The 15,190-nt window shown below is 44.5% G+C and overlaps 1 protein-coding gene across 3 annotated transcripts in view; it reads left to right on the top strand.

Moving 5' to 3' along the window:
- Positions 1 to 7,103: 7,103 nt before the first annotated feature.
- The window catches only part of ME2 (malic enzyme 2), a 48,622-nt gene continuing 40,535 nt past the window's right edge, over positions 7,104 to 15,190 (top strand). The window contains exon 1 of one of the 3 annotated variants that reach the window (XM_077892881.1): positions 7,104 to 7,258. The gene's annotated coding sequence lies outside the window, so the exon portion shown is untranslated. Of the gene's footprint in view, positions 7,259 to 8,433; positions 8,453 to 13,194; positions 13,325 to 15,190 lie in introns of those variants that run through there. The other 2 variants (XM_077892901.1, XM_077892891.1) reach the window with 2 other exon arrangements.

Here is a 15,190-nt window from a genome sequence, read left to right as displayed (position 1 = left end):
TACCTACACCAAACGTGCCCCCCCCCCCTTTTAACACCAAATGCTTTTATGGGTCACTTCCAAGCTTGGCGGACTGGAGGTTTGTTTCTACAGTCTAGAATAAATGCTGTTAGATAAACTGTTTACTTTCCCTTTTATTTTTAGAGCTTGCATTTTTAATGACCCTAATTTATTGAAAGGTCATTCCCATTGGTGCAACCAGCATTCATTGTTAATGTTTTCTAGTCTAAGGCGGATGAAGTTGTGTAAATCTAAACATGTGATTAGCACAATCCATCTGCTTTTGCTATAGATGATGTGTCAACCTAAAACCAACGACCCTACCACATATAATCTTGTTATAAGAACGACCTTCGACGATTCTCTGAAAACTCAATCCTATGAATTTTCCTTAAGCAAACACACTTGGTGCTTAGATGAAATAAAGCTGCTGTATTTTCATGGCAACTGGTACAGAAATTTGTCCAAGCATCTTCCTTTAATTGTAGGAAAGGCGGGCAAAAGTGTGCCCATCTTGAGATAACTGGCATATGTGACACTTTCAGCTGCCTATTGAAAAGTTTTATAGGGAAGCCACCTGGCCAGGGATGCCCTGGAAGCCTGCTCCTCCCACTTTAAGGCTCCTCCCACTTCACAGGTGAACTAGCCAAACATACCCAAACAGAAGACAAAGGCTGATACCAGCCTCAGCTCCCAAAAGCACAGGACTCACACTAACTTATCCACACCCATGTCTTTCTCTATTTGTTTAGTGACCAAGCCCTATTCCTATTTCCTCCTCCCACTTTCTCATTAATTTGGGCCTTGGCACCTTGTTTTCCCTGATCCCCTGCCCTATAATCCATCCCTCTTGGAAGAGCTTGTGCCTTCTTTCCAGGCTTGTATATTTAGATAAATCTGCAAGGCCTGGTGAGCTACACCCTGACAGCCAGGAACAGTCCCCTGCTTTTTTTTTGAGAGGGTCCAGTGGAGGACACCATGGAAGAAGCCTAAGATGAAGGTACTGTATCCACAACAGAGTTCAGGGGCATTTATTCCAAAATGAAACAGCAATGCACAATGCAAATGGTTTATTTTACATATTGGGTGGGGTAGATATAAAATTCATGCAGTGAGGTGTGTGAAGTATCTTATTCAAGTATGATGAATTTTAATGAATTTTAACATATGTACACACTTGTGCAGTCCATCATCCAGACTGAGTTATGGAATGTTCCCTTGTCTCTTTTCAGTCAACCCTCCATTAAAGCCAACCGCTTGGGGTACCTGGGTGGCACAGTCAGTTAAATGTCCGATTCTTGGTTTTGGCTCAGGTCATGATCTCAAGGTCGTGAGATCAAGGCCCATGTTGGGTTCCACACTCAGTACAGAGTCTGCTTAAGATTCTGTCTCCCTTCGCTTTCCCTCTCCCCGCCCCCGCCCCACTCATTCGCGCGCTCCTCTCTCAAATAAATCTTTAAAGCTAACCACTTTATTGACTTCCATTATCAACAATTTCTCCTAAAAAACTAAGTTTTTATAACTCATCCAATCACTCATTTCTGCGCTCACAGCACCAAATAAAATGTCATAACAATTCTTTGTCATTCATAATAAATTTAGCTTGAGTATTATAATAAGCAATATTTAAGTAATAAATTACCTGCTTAATTTAAGTAATAAATTTAAGTAATAAATTTAAGTAATAAATTACCTGCTTAATTCCAGCAAAATTGAAATTAAGAACTATACATAGCCTTCCCCTAGTTTACTATACCATAAGGATTGCACTTTTAGATCATACAAATGGATGAAGCCCTTGGAGAGGGCTGGACTTGAGAACTCCAAACGTTTTGGATTTGAGAAGATATAAATAGAGCATATACTGGATGTTATATACTATCTGAAGTGGGACCTAGGGCAGTGTGCCTTATAAAAACATTAATAACTATTGAAGATTATGTAAGATACAAATATGTAAAGAATAGTAATATAAATACAAATATTTACATTATGTTGGGGAAATACAGGCCATAAATAGCTTTGTGACAACTCTTACATGCCATCAAATAAATTCTGGCACCACCAAAATGACAAATAAAAACCGTTAGAAATTATTTTATTTTATTTGTTTTTTAGAAATTATTACCTTTGAAATTATGCATAAGAATTTGTGGGCTTATAGGTAATACAACACTTAAGAAACTTTTCTACTTAAGTCAGGTCTTGCTCTCATATCATGTCCTCCACAGAGCTTTCTAGGTAACTCAAGTTTAAGAAGTGGTTGCTTCTTTTGAACTACTACAGCACTGAGCTTATTTTTCACATATTGCCTAAAAAATTTTTTACAGTGAAATGTTCGATTATATAAAACGTGGAGAATATAGTATAAAAAACTCCCTTAAAGATATCACCCAGCCTTAATAACAGCATTTTGCCAATCTTGTTTCATCAATCCCCATTTTTTCCCTAGAATAATTTTTTAAACTTTTTATTTAAATTCAATTTGCCAACATATAGTGTAACACCTTATAATAATTTTTTAAAGATTTATTTATTTTAGAGAAATTGGGAGAGAAAGAGACTGTGAACAGTTGGGGAGGTGGAGGCCAAGGGAGGAGGAAAGAAACTACCGGAGTCTGTGCTGACCTGGAAGCCCAATGCAGGGCTCAATCCCAGGACCCTGAGATCATGACCTGAGCCAAAACCAAGAGTTGACCACTTAACTGACTAAGCCACCCAGGCAGCCTTCTCTAAAATAATTTAAAACAAACCCAAGACATCATGATCCTGTCACCTCACCTGTAAATAACTCGTTGCTTATTAAATTACCCTTAGAGGAGTACTTAGAGGAGTAAATGCTTTGTCTCCACATTATAATGTAAACTCTGTGAGGGCAAGCATTGTACCTTTTCCATTCTTGTTTTCCAATGAGCTCTTTTCAGTAGGAAAATCTACACAAAAACAAATTAGATTCTTGATCAATGCATGGCATCAGACAATGGGTCTTAAACTTGAGTGTGTATCCAATCGAAACACACAGTGCTGCGCCCCAACCCCAGAATTTCTGATTGAGTCTATGGCGGGGCCCACGTGGTCGCATTTCTAACAGATTTCCAGATGGTAGTAGTAAAGGTTATGATGATGATGATGATGGAGAATCATACTCTGAGAACTCCTTCATTGGAACAAGAAAGATGTTGACATTTCTAAACCTGCATATTAATTAATAAAACATTAATCATATGTGAGGACTTGAAAAGAGTATAGTGAGAAATAATTTTTACAAGACCCTACTCTCATAGAGCTTTTACTGTACACAAAGTATATAAAAAAGAAACAAATGAGATTTAAGAAACACAGGTGCTAGAGTCCCATATCAGAAGATTCTTATTTAATTGGTATAGAATAGCCATCACTTTTTTTAATGATCCTAGGTAATCCCAATGTGTATTTATACACTGTCACACCAGCTTTTACTGAAGAGGTGAAAATAGAATTTGTCCTTGAATTATGTATAAGATTTTAATCGACAGCTTAAATGGGAAAGGCTTTCCCACCTCCTAGGTTGGGGGTTGGACTGGCATAATGTTCCAAAGGCTTTTTCTGGTCTATCCAAGACATTGAATTGTATGTAAAAATATTCAAGAATATTTAGAGTTTGTACAACATAGTCTGTATCCCTTTTGTTCTTGGATGAATCAACCTCTAAACCCCAAGATTTCCCATATGTAAAATGGGAATGATAATTATACCTACATCATACTATTGTTGAGGCAATTAAATGACTATATATAAATATATATATATAGAACCTTACAACAATGCTTAGCAAATAAGTGCTCAATGAATGCTAATTATTACTTATTGAACATCAGCTATATGCCGGGCAGGAAATTAGAATGAGAATACTTTTCATTTGTATCCTTTTGATTTTACAAAGCCACTGTATATTTTTTATTATACTTCCTCCTATGAGTGAACTTTGAGATAGGTACAAAAAGTCTTTTTTTTTTTTTTTTTGTACACAAAGTCTAATAGCACCTACCTGACAGGAGAAAGCTGTCGAGTGACTTTTTTAAAGAGTGTAAGAGAGTACTAGAACTCTTATATTTCAAACTCCCAAAGTGTGCTCTTTCCTTGAGAACTGCAGTGAAAGATACAGCTCCTGGGTTAGATAACGTGACCATGACTCTGTAACTGGTGGTAAGCTTTCTGTGAGAATAAAAAGAGATGTGTGGAAAATGTATTATTATCATGACTGCTGCTGCCACTACTACTTTAGATTTGATATCCTCAATTTGAGTTATGACCTATTCCAAAGAGAAGTATAAACTAAGTATGGCAGGGATCACGATTTTTGTGCATTTTAATAGCACTTGTTAGAAATTATTTTTAGCCCAAACAAGAGAAAACCCTATTTGAGTAGATCTACACAAAGAGAGGCTTATTTCACAAAATAAGAAATATAAGGGTAGGAACCAAGCTGAATGTGGCTCAATAATATTACCAGGGATCCAAGTTCTTTAATCCTGACAATACCCTTAGAGTTAAGCCTTCACCCATTTGCTTGTCATCTTATGGTCCAATGATGGGTGCCATGCCTTCAAACTCTTCTGGCAAGAAGTGGGATGAAGCAAAAAGCCAAAGGCACGTGCCAGCTGAGCCTTTGAAAGCCTTTCCAGAGGTCCCATCCAGCAGCTTCTATGTATGTGGCTATAACAAGGTCCTCTTGGACTACCACTGTCCAGCTGAACTATAATGCAAGTCACAGATAGGAGCTACATGTGAAATTTTACATTTTCCAGTACCCATGTTAAAAAGTAAGAAAGAGAGGAAATTTATTTTAATGACATATTTCCAAAAATATCCAACATTTTTTTGACATGTGATCAGTATTTTAAAATTCAAGGTAAATGTTTTACAACCTTTTCTGTATTGTCTTCGTACTCCGTGTGTATCTCCGTTTAGACTAGCCACCTTTCAGGTACTCCATAGCCATGTATTACTGCCTTGGATATGAAGTGTCAGACCAATCACCAAAGCGACTCAGGAGGAGAAATGAATCAGGGCATAAATAGCAGTATCTGCCTTCTGGACCGTTAACGAGTATTTCATTTAAGGAATGAAATGTCTCAATTTAAGCAAAGTAAGTCCCATCCATAATAGCTCTCTACAACCCTTCAGACTAGGGTTAGTCTAATGAAGGACAGGCTGTCTTTCAAAGACAAAACCGTTCTACCTCTATTCGTGAACCTTTATGATGCTTGTCATTTTTGAAGTTTCCCTCATGTGAGCCTGATGGCCTTGGCCATTTCCCGCAAGCAAGGTTATCTTAGGTGAAGCTTATTGCCAGTCCTCCTCGGACTGCGGTGGCCACTCTGGCCGGCAGGGCCCCCTGACATGCCCCGCGCTTGCATGCTCCCAGTGGCCCGGCTGCTCCAACCTTGTGGCACTGCTGGCGTTTAGGAAGGACCACTCCCTTTTCTCTACTTCCGTTCAATTTTCTGACATTCCCATCGCTTTCGGTTTTCTTATTCCGTCTTCCTTGACTCTTTTCGTATCCTTTACATCTTCACTTAAAAATGGTCATTACCAGGGGCTCCTGGCTGGCTCGATCTGTGGAGCCTGCAACTCTTGATCTAGGGGCTGTGGGTCCCACACCCACTTTGGGCGTAGAAATCACTTAGAGATAAAATCTTAAAAAAAAAAAAATGAATACGGGATCCCTGGGTGACGCAGCGGTTTAGCGCCTGCCTTTGGCCCAGGGCACGATCCTGGAGACCCGGGATCGAATCCCACGTCAGGCTCCCTGCATGGAGCCTGCTTCTCCCTCTGCCTGTGTCTCTGCCTCTCTCTCGCTCTCTCTCTGTGTGACTATCATAAAAAAAAAAAAAAAAAAGAATACAATGATCATTACCACACTTTAAAAGTACACAAGCTCATTCACAAAGAATTTTTGGTGATAAGATTTTTCTGAAAAAAAAAAAAAAAAAGGTGAATACATGTCCTCCAACGTCAACGTCATAACTATGAGCGGGTAAAGGGCTGTGTTCAGGGACAGTCCCTGCTGTCCAGAGGACAAAGCGGTGTCCCGGCCTGCGACGGGCCTGAAGGTGTTGGTGGGACCTGCAGAGGGAGGGCCTGGCACCTGGGGAGGGAGGGCCTGCACCTGCGAGGGGGGAGGGCCGGGCACCTGGGGGGGGAGGGCTGGCACCTGCGAGGGGAGGGCCTGCACCTGCGGAGGGAGGGCCTGCACCTGCGAGGGGGTAGGGCCAGGCACCTGGGGGGGGGAGGGCCTGCACCTGCGGAGGGAGGGCCTGCACCTGCGGAGGGGGGGTGGGGAGGGCCTGCACCTGCGAGGGGGGAGGGCCGGGCACCTGGGGGGGGAGGGCTGGCACCTGGGAGGGGAGGGCCTGCACCTGCGAGGGGGGAGGGCCGGGCACCTGGGGGGGAGGGCCTGCACCTGCGGAGGGAGGGCCTGCACCTGCGGAGGGGGGGTGGGGAGGGCCTGCACCTGCGAGGGGGGAGGGCCGGGCACCTGGGGGGGGAGGGCTGGCACCTGCGGAGGGAGGGCCGGCACGTGCGGGGGGGAGGGGAGGGCCGGCACGTGCGGGGGCCGCCGTGGAGCGCGGCCTAGACGCGCGCAGCTCGGAGCCGGGCGCGGGCCTCGGCGCAGGGCCCTGGCGGCTCCCGGCCGGCCCCCCGCGCGCGTGGTCCCGCATCCCCCGCGGCCTGCATCCCTCCGCGGTCCTCCCGCCGACCCGCCCCCCGCGCCCGCGCCTGCGCAGAGCCTCTTCTCGCGCGAACGCGCGGGCCTCAGCGTCGAGCGCCCGGGCCTCGCCGGCGTGTCCGGGGTCGTCCTGCTCCGCGCGGCCCCTGGTCGTCGCGTCCACACGGGAGCGCGCCCGACCTCGGACCGCGACCTCGGACCGCGACCTCCAGGGACCAGCCCGCGGACCGCCCGGCGGAACCCGGCGCGCCGGCAGCAGAGCCGCGGCCCGAGTCCCGCCCCCTGGAGGCGGGGCACCCGGCCTCTGCCTGCCCATTGGCCCGCGTGCCCGTCAGTTAGCGCCGGCCCCGCCCCGCTCCCCGGCTCCACCCGCCGCCTCCCGGCCGCCGCGCCGCGCCGCTGCCCCGCCCTGTGCGAGGCCCGCCCGGCGTCCGCTCCGCGCAGCTCGGGGAAGGGGCGGGCTCGGCAGCCGCGGAGCATCGCCTGGTGGGCGGCGGGCCGCGGCCTCTCCGCCGGCAGCACCACCTGTCGCCCGCACGGACTTCGGTAGGGCTCCGCGGGCGCGGCCTGGCGCGGCGGGGCCGGGAGGGAGGGGAGGAGGGGAGGAGAGGGGGAGGGAGGGTGGGACGGAGGGGGTACGGGAGGGAGTGGGTCCGGGAGGGAGTGGGTCCGGGAGGGAGGGGATCCGGGAGGGAGGGAGCGGGCGCCGGGAGGGATGGGGGAGGGAGGGGGTGTCCGGGAGGGAGGGGGGAGGGAGGATGGGGGTGCGGGAGGGAGGGGCTCCAGGAGGGAGGGGGGAGGGAGGGTGTCCGGGAGGAAGCGAGCGCCGGGAGGGAGGGGAGCTCCGGGAGGGGGGGAGGGAGGGGGGAGGGAGGATGGGGAGTCCGGGAGGGAGAGAGGAGGAGGGAGGGAGGGAGGGGGAGGGAGGGGGTACGGAAGGATGGGGAGTCCGGGAGGCAGGGGGTCCGGGAGGATGGGGCTCCGGGAGGGAGGGAGGGGGTCCGGGAGGATGGGGCGTCCGGGAGGGAGGGGTCCGGGAGGGAGAGGGCGCGGGCGCCGATCTCCCCGCCCGCCGCGCTCCTCGTGGACCCGCCGCGGGTTTGGGCGCGTGCGGCGGCGCGGGGCCGCTGGGCGGGGCGCGGCGGAGGGAAGGGCCCGGGGTCGGGCATCCTTCGCGGCCCCAGCGGGTCCCGGGCTGACCCGTGAGCCCCGAGCTCCCCGCGCCCCTGCAGCCGGGCCCGGCCCTGCACCTGCGCGGGCGGCAGGACTCGGTTCAGCAGGCTGCCCGGGCTCCAGCTCCGGGGCTCCCGGCTCCTCGCCGCAGGGAGTTGTCGGTGCAGGTCGTGGGTTCACCCCCAGTGGCCCGCGCAGGCCTGGAAGTGGGGGGCTGGGGGGTGGGGCCGGGGATGGACCCTGGAGGTCACGACCGCAGTTCTAGTAGCGGTGCCCCGGTGGGTCCCTCCTGCCGGGTGCACTCGCCGGGTCCAGGCCGAGTAGTCGATAAATAGCCAGGTGGTTTCCTCTCGTGTTGCAGTCGGTAACAATAGAAGCTCCTATTAATTGTCCGCTCCCGCCTGGACACTGTTCTGTCCGTGAATCATCTCAAAATAACTCTTTGAGGTTGGTATTGTTATTTCCACTTTACAAATAAAGAAACTGAGGCTTAAGAAGGTTAAGGAACTTGCACAAGATCACAGGTTCTAGGTGGCAAAGTCTGGATTCGAACCCAGGTAATTTAAGGTAAGGGCCCCATCCCTCCCTCCCTACTTGTTGTTAAAGTAATTGCAATGTTGTACTCGTGAACTCTAACCTTAATCTTCACCCATGCATTTATTCTGTAGTTTCCAGGCATTCTGGAAGTAAGAGAAGAAATAGTTGCCCACATTTGCTCCTCCCTACCCCACCCCTTGTGTGTATCTGTATGTGTATATGTACACACGCACATGCTTCAGGACTGATAAAACATAGGTAAATATATAATCTATTGTGCAACTACTAAAACTGATTGAGTTACATGTACTATGTTACATGGTTTGCAAAAACACAGAAAAAAACCGTTTAACCCTTGTCTCTTAATATGGGACCTTTAATTAGCTTTGAACTTTGATTTGTAACCTGTATTTGACTTTTATGGTAGTTATAAAGACTTAATTAAAAGGTAGGAATAGATACCAGATATGCTGATATGACTTTTATCATATATTGAGGAAATGTTGGGCTACGGTTTATAGAAATTCTCCAATGTCCTCAAAGTTAAATATACTCTTTTTTTTTTTTTTTTAAGATTTTTAAAATTTACGTATTCATGAGAGGCAGAGACATAGGCAGAGGGAGAAGCCGGTCCCTCCAGGAAGCCCGATGCAGGACTATATCCCAGGACCCCAGGATCATGGTCTGAGCCAAAGGCAGAGCTCAACCGCTGAGCCACTCAGGCACCCCAAGAGTTAAATATACTCTTGCTGGACAGTTAACTCCTGAGAAAGAACTGCTTACAGGTTTCATCCTTACAAGGATGAAAACCTTTATGCGTTTATGCGTAGTGTTTTTGTCTTTTATAATACGTTTGTTATGGAAACACGTTAAAAATTCATTAAAAAAGACTCCCTTTACCAATTGAAAATTTCTTATGCAGATTAACTCCTATAATGCTGCTCATGCATTTATTTTTAATTTCCTGTGAAAACAACCTATTCTAAACTACATTAAATTATATATGAGGTTAAACTAAAATTTTAATTTATCTTGATGAATTTTCAACAAACTTAGTTATATTTTACTTATTTTATTTTTTAAGTAGGCTCCACACCCAACACAGGGCTTGAACTCATGACCCTGAGATCAAAACTTGAGCTGAAATCAAGAGTTGGGCACTTCACCAGCTGAGCCTCCCAGGCACCCCAAACTTAGTCATATTTTAAAACATACATAATACTGAAACCTATAGTTGTTTACTGAGGATCAATTTTAGAGGGAGCACAAAATTCATACTATCAAACTCACTCTACATTTTCTAAAAATGTCTTTTATTAAAAGTTAGCTTTTATTTTAAAGTCACCATTTTCATTATATGGCTGCGTATTTCCTTTGAACAATATATATCCAATATATATCCAGTCATGGTTAGCATTTATTTAAACTGTTTCCAATTAAATCTCTAGGTCACTAATGAGAATTTGGATGGTATATGTAGATCCAGGCAACATCAAATGTCATTCTAAACAACATCTAGAGAATCAATACAGTATTTTTCACTAGCCATGATTATCCTTATAGGCTCTTAATAAGGATTTCATAGTAGAAAATGGTGATATGGGGCTTCTGGTTGGCTCAGTCGATCAAGCATCTGCCCCTGGCACAGGTCATGATCCCAGGTCCTGGGATCTAGCCCCATGTCGGGGGCTCTGTTCAGTGGGGAGCCTGCTTCTCCCTCTCTGCCTGCTGCTCCTCCTGTTTGTGCTCTCTCACTCTCTGTCAAATAAATAAAATCTTTAAAGAAAAAGATGTTGATGCAGAAACTAACAGGCATTCAGAAGACACCTTGTGACCACTTTAGTCTATTTTTACTACTAATAGTGCTTAGATAACTAACATTTATAGAACACTTAGAGGGCACTGTGATAAGTATCTTACATGGATTATCTAATTTAAATCTTAAAGTGGCCCTGTTTAGTGGGTCCTGTTGTTTATCATCCCCATTTGAGTGATGAGAAAACTGCAACAGACTTCTTCAAAATCAGAGTTAGCATTGGCCAAGTCAGGATTTAAATCTAGTAGTTTTGAGTCCAGAGCTTGCCTTGACTACCCTGCTAAACTGCCTGGTTATGGGTTTTGTTAAGTAAACTTTTACGTCCTGTAGTTAAGCTCTTTGTGATGATGATAAAACTCTTAATTGCTTGATAATTTTTATAAATATCATCATTGCTACACACAGCTCTGCAAAATAGAGTTCCCTCTCCCCTGTTTGATTGATGAGAGTATGAGATTCTCAGGGCTTTTGGACTTCAGGGGCAGGTATGTAAAGGGGGACAATTGGCACCAGGCATAAGATTGCCAACTTTTAATTCTGTCAGTAGCTAAAGGACCTTTTTAAATTAAGGACCTTTTAAAGAACTATTGCAATCTACCGTCCCCATCTTTTCAGAAAAGACAAGACATTTTTATCACCAAAAAGGGTATGAAGATCAGAAGTAGAGCAGGAAAACAAAGACAAATTTTGTTTTATGAAAGACTGTGTTGCATTGTCCCAGTTTTTCTCATTCGGCCACACACCAGTGAAAAATTGTTCCAGACTAACACCGATTCAGACACTATTTGGGAATGCCTGGGTGACACGGCTGATTCCAGAGCAGCGATGAGCTGCGTCTAGATTCAGACTCCGGTCTGACTGCAGAGCTTGTGCTCATTGCACCCAGTCGTGACCTCTAATTTCTGTCTCCCCTGCATTGGCCTCCTTTAACCCCACGTAGGGAGAGTAGTCTCCAGCAGCCAGGGGCCTAGCAGTTTCTGTCCCAGGCCAGTTTGTAAATACCAGAGAGTAAGTTCCAGGGCAAGGCCACATGAATGACACACCAGGGGGAGAAACCAGAGGTGTAGCCCAAGCACGCAGCTCGATTTTATATGGTGATTGAAAATTAGAAGCCCGCCTTTTGGTTCCTGTTTTTACCCCACTCATTCTTAGAGTTCTCCTTTCATCACATCTGTTTAACGTAACATTTTATCTTGTTGCCTCCTCAGCTGATATTAAGCCTATTTGCCTATGTCTGAGTCCTTGGTTCTAGTTTTGGCAGATTTGTTTTTCCTTAATTTTTTAACTTACGCCCACTGTTTTTAAAGACACTCTTAAAATTACTTCATATTTTATTTTACCCTATATGACTTACTAATAAAGTAATTTCAGTGATAAAACATTCTGTAATTGTAATACTTTTCTGCATATGGTCTCTCATTTGATCGTCCCCATCATCTGGAAGGTAGATTTGACAAGTGGTGGTATGTTTATTATACAGACTACATTCAGGATTGGGTAGAGAAGTAAAACTTTAACCAGGAGTTGAAAATAGATTTCATATATTAGAATGCTGGTCTTAAATTAACTCCTGAAAGGAAAAACTCGAATTCTCCTTACTTGCAGTCTCAATTCTTCTGGCCACCAAACGTGAGATATTTCCTGCCCCCCCACGCCCAGCAGTTCTCCAGTTCTTAGCAGATGCTGACTGGGCGTGCCTTAATTTAACTTAATTCTGACACTGTCTGAATGGAGATAACTTCAGATCCTACAGGTTAGGGGTTCAGTCCCAAAAGACTGCCCTGCCCCTATGTAAGATGCCAATCACTAGTCCCAGGCTGTGACCCATACTTCTGATCAACCGTCTGTAAATTGAGGCTTCCCACAACCCCCTCCTGACTCGATGATTTGCTATGATGACACCCAGAACTCGGAGACATACTTTGCTTACATTTGCTGGTTTATTATAAAAGGATACAACTTAGGAACCCACAGAAGGGATACATAGAACTAGGTATTGATGAGAGTGGGGGGGAAGACATAGAGTAGAGCTCTTTGCCCTCCCTGAGCATGCCACCCCCCTGCATCTACATGTGTGCACCAACATGAAAGCTCAGCAGATCTCCTTGTTAAAAAGGAGATCTCAGGCCTGCCCACTTCCCTTTCTGCAGGTTCCAGAGTGGGGCACAAATATCCTACTCTCTAATCACATGATATTTCTGGTGACCAGCTGTATCCAGAGGCTTTGTAGGGGTCCCCCCTAGGTCACCTCGTTAGCATAAACTCACGTATTGTCAAAAGTGGCTTCCTATGAATAACAAAAAAATACTTGTATCATTCAGGAAATTCCACAGGTTTTTAGGGGCTCTGTGCCAGAAACTGGGGACAAAAACCAAAAATTTTTTTTAAGATCTTATTTATTTATTTGGGAGGGAAGGACACAGAGGGAGAGGCAGGGGCCTCAAGCACACTCCGCGCTGGAGCCTGTCTTGGGGCTTGATCTCCGGACGTGGAGATCATAACCTGAGTGGAAATGAAGAGTTGGACTTTTAACTGACTGAGCCACCCAGGCGCCCCTGCAAGTATTGATTATACTACAAGTGCTGATTACAAAATGAATTTTTCTTCAGATTGCCTCTGATTTAAAGTAAAAATCATTCCATCCTATATCTTAGATATGTCTGCCTCGCCAGTATACTGCAATACTAGTCTTTCGTACCAAAGTTTTAATTTTGTGCAATAATGTTGTCTCTCCTGGAAGAACCACACAAACACATGATCAAAGCTACCGTTTCAAATCTTTTAAAAATTTATTTTGAAATGATTTAAAAGGCTTTGGTCGCATATATCATACTTCTTGGCCCCTTAATACTTCACTGTGTTTTCAGAACAAGGATATCTCTTACATATGGCTATCAAATAGAGACAACTTAAAGTTTTATGGTACTTTTTTAAAAAAGATTTATTTGTTTATTCATGAAAGACAGAGAAAGGCAGAGACATAGAGAAGCAGGCTCGTTGCGAAGAGTCAAATGCAGGACTCGATCCCAGGACCCCAGGATCATGACCTGAGCCTAAAACAGACACTCAACCACTGAGCCATCCAGGTGCCCCTACAGTACTTTTATTTAAGCTACAGTATATCTTTCAGTTTTGCCAATTGTCCCAATAAATGTCTTTGATAGCATTTTTTTAAATTCAGATTTTGCATTTGTCATATGGTCAGCCTTCTTTAAATTGCAGTAGTTCCTTAGTGTTTGTCTTTCAGGACATTAACTCTTTAAAATGACCAATTATTTTGTTGTATATCTCTCATAATTCTTTATTAGATTATTGAAGTATATTTGACATATGATACTGTGTAAATTTAAGGTGTATAACATTAATTTGATACATTTATATATTGTAATATGATTGCCATTGTATTGATAGCTCTTGCCTCTCATGTTGTATAATTATCATTTTTTTTTTTTAGTGGTTGGAACAATTAAGATCTAGTCTCTTAGAAAGTTTGATGATTATATTACAAAATTGTTATCTGTATTCACTATCCTATGCATTAGACCTTTAGGAGTTATGATTTCTTAGGACTCTCACTGCAGGTTTGTACCTTGAATTATCTGTTCTGTCCTCCCACCCCCAGTCTCCATCTCTCATGGTTCTTGATGTCCTTATACTAATATAGATATTTTTTTGTGGCTGCATTTATGCAGCACGTTTATATAAAACATCCAGAACACGTAAATCCATAAAGACAGAAAGCGGGTTGGTGGTTGTGGGCACTGGAGGAGGAGGCAGAGCCGTGTAATGGGTAGTATTTCCTTCTGGGATAGTGAAGGTGTTTTGGAACTAGATAGAGATGGGTTGCACGACATTATGGATTTTCATTTTTCTTTTTTTCAAATTTTAAAAAAGATTTTATTTATTTGAAAGGGAGTGAGTCCAAGCAGGGGAGTGGCAGGCTGAGAGAGAGGGAGAAGAGTATCATGACCTGAGCCAAAGGCAGATGCTTAACCGACTGAGCTGCCCAGGTGCCCAACATTATGGATTTTCTAAATCCCTCTGAATTATTCACCTTAAAATGGCACATTTTGTTATGTGAATTTTACTTTCAGAAAAATTAACTTAAAAAATAATCCCAGTGTAATGGTTTGCTGCACCTGTTTGCTGCATCAGGGTATTGAAACCTTGATATTTCAGCAAATAAAAATCCCAGTAGAAAACTTACTGTGGGATAAATGCAATGGTTAAGATAGAGGGGCTTTGCAAATTGATTCTGGGTGGGAGAATTGATATGCAGAAGAATCTATTATATTCCCATCAGTAAATATTTGATGTTTAATGTATTATGTAGAGTTTTCCCATTTTGAAAGATTCCCATGTGTTTGTGATGAGTGTGAAAGGGTAAAAACAGGTTTTATATCCAATTTGCATGTTTTTAATATTAAATAACAGGTTTTTTTTTTTAAAACAAAACATATTTAGTACATTACATTTAAACACTGACTATAGGGATCCCTGGGGGGCTCGGTGGTTTAGCACCTGCCTTTGGCCCAGGTCATGACCCTGGGGTCCTGGGATCGAGTCCCCTACATGGAGCCTGCTTCTCCCTCTGCCTGTGTCTCTGCCTCTCTCTCTCTCTCTGTGTCTCTCACAAATAAATAAAATCTTTAAAAAAATAAAAATAAACACTGACTATATTAGTACATTAAAATTCTACATCCAGATTAAGAATTTGAATAAGTTTCTCTTCCTCTGAATGTTTGTGCTCCAGGCTTTCCTGTTACCTTTCCACTTTCAACCTAAACTCCCACACCCATGTGCATGGACCACATGTCCTTGTTTACTAGATGTTACCTTGTTTATTAATCTTCCCATTTCTTTTTCTCCTAAAGGGGAGATACGTACCTTGCCGCACTTGGTGGGTTAGAAAAAGAAATGCAGTATATGCAAAATAGCAATGATTATTAACC

The sequence above is a fragment of the Canis aureus genome, chromosome 1 (assembly GCF_053574225.1).
Source record: "Canis aureus isolate CA01 chromosome 1, VMU_Caureus_v.1.0, whole genome shotgun sequence".
In the NCBI taxonomy this organism is placed as follows: Eukaryota; Metazoa; Chordata; class Mammalia; order Carnivora; family Canidae; genus Canis; species Canis aureus.
Note: the sequence above shows the minus strand (reverse complement) of the source record. Positions and strands in the feature narration are given on the sequence as shown.